At 38.0% G+C, this 2,205-nt stretch overlaps 1 pseudogene; it reads left to right on the plus strand.

Annotated features, from left to right (window-relative positions):
• LOC137626691 (piggyBac transposable element-derived protein 4-like) overlaps positions 1 to 1,136 on the plus strand; it is a 1,337-nt pseudogene extending 201 nt beyond the window's left edge.
• The last annotated feature ends 1,069 nt before the right edge of the window (positions 1,137 to 2,205 follow it).

The raw sequence follows: 2,205 nt of genomic DNA on the forward strand, positions 1-2,205 counted from the left end.
GAAGTTGGACCACCTTCAGTTAGATTCACAGGCCATTATGGACCAATCCATCCCCCAAAACACGATGCCCAACCAATAGAATGCCTGAAGCTCTTTATTACAGATAGTTTTGTTCAGAAAATTGTTGATGAAACTAATCTGTATGCAAGTCAGTGGATCCAATCTTATACTGAGTATCTTCAACAAAAGAAAAGGTCTATGGTCAACTTATGGATCAAACAAGGTCAAACATTTGTGAATGAAATGTTTTCTTTCTTAGGGGTTATTTTGAATATGGGGCTTATCAAGAAACCAACCTTGAGGTCTTACTGGGATTGTACAAATCCAAGCCAGGCAACACCGTAGTTATCTAACCACTTCAACAGAGAGGTTTGAAGTTTTACTCAAGTTCCTGCATTTTGCAGACAATTCAAAAATGCCACCACCAGATCACCCAGCATATAAATTGTATAAAATACAACCAGTTATTGATCACTTCCAGAGAACTTTCAAAAGTCATTATTACCCTGAACGGAAAATATCCATTGATGAAAGTATTATTGGCTTTAGAGGTAAGACCCCTCATTTGCGACAGTATATGCCAAACAAGCATCATGCTAGGTTTGGGATAAAGGGTTGGTGTTTATGCGAGGCAAGAACAGACTATGCTTATGCTTTTGAAATATATAGGGGGAACAGCTGGTATGCAAGTAAGTAGATATTGGGGCCACATATGACCTTGTTATGAGGCTTCTTGAGAAAGCAGGGTTATTTAATCGTGGTCATCACCTAGGTCTTGATAATTACTTTTCTTCACCTAAGCTTTTTTAAGATCTTTGGCAATATGGCACAACAGCAACTGGAACAGTTCACACTAACCGTAAAGGATTGCCTATTGGATGCTATAAAGAAAAAAAAATGAAAAACAAAGAGGTTTCAGAGCGTAGAAAGGGTCCTTTGTTGTGTGTGTAACTTACAAGGATGGCAAGAAAACACATGTTCTTTTATCTACTTCCTCAAAAGCAGGCTATAAAACTGTAAACAGAACAGGCAAACCTGACAAGATTGTTCCATATATTGTTGATGACTACAATCATGTCATGGGTGGGTGTAGACATGAAAGACACCAAGTTGTACTCGTACCTATCGGAACGTAAGACACTAAAATGAACAAATAAGGGATGCTATTCACTGACTGGGACTACTGTCCTCAACAGCTGTATACTGTGTGCATCCAATACGTCAAGAAACCCTCCCTTAGATAGATATAAGTTCATGGTCTCCTTAGTCGAGTCACTTGTTCAGAACTATTAGCCGGTAAAAATCGTCAGGAAAGGACGCACTCGTGAACAGATACATGCAGCTTCACTCTCACCAGATCCAATAAGGAGTCCCTCCCATATAGCAATATCTTCAGATGATGGTCATAAAATTGTAAAACTCCCAGTGGGGAAAAAAAAGGAATTGTATTGCAGGTCACCTTAAAAGGGTCCGCTCAGGCTATTTCTGTCCAAAATATGATGCTGGATATTTGTCCTGAGTGCTTCAGTTTTCCACAATAAACTGAATCACTAGGCATCAACTGGAAGGGTTTTATTTACATTATCATTTGATACCTGTAACTCTACTAAAAATAACTATAAAGCCATTTCATAATCATTCAAAGTTACTTTTGAAAAAAAAAATGAAATGTTTTCAGCCTTTCATGTCATCACATTGTTTGGATTTAGGATAGTTTCTGATAATTCATCAAAAAATTCAAAGCAATATCTTTCTATTGATATATAACTTCATTTACTTTAGAGCAGTTCTACTTTTCTGGAATAAAGATCAAACCCAATTATGGAGAATTGGTGATGGCGGCAGTATTTTATGTACGTATTTACATTAGGCTAAAATTTATAAGTCCGGAGTATAATGGTATAGGTCACTCATGAATAGCAAAGGGAAGGGGCACTGACAGTGCCGTATAGACTGACCATATATGCATTTTATCAGAGTCCAGCCACCTTTGCACTCAAGCTAGGACCAGGGAGGGCCAGGCAATGGATGCTGATGACTCAGCAGGTAGACCTATAGGCTCACAAGGATTCTAATGTTGCAGTCAGTACTAAAAGCTATGAACTTGAGCTAATCTCGAACACCTATCCAGCATATTGCCAGGCATAGACATTTCAAATCGGTTATCATAAACAGTTTATGTTATTCAATGAAGTTTGATGAATT

This window comes from Palaemon carinicauda, chromosome 34 (assembly GCF_036898095.1).
Source record: "Palaemon carinicauda isolate YSFRI2023 chromosome 34, ASM3689809v2, whole genome shotgun sequence".
In the NCBI taxonomy this organism is placed as follows: domain Eukaryota; kingdom Metazoa; phylum Arthropoda; class Malacostraca; order Decapoda; family Palaemonidae; genus Palaemon; species Palaemon carinicauda.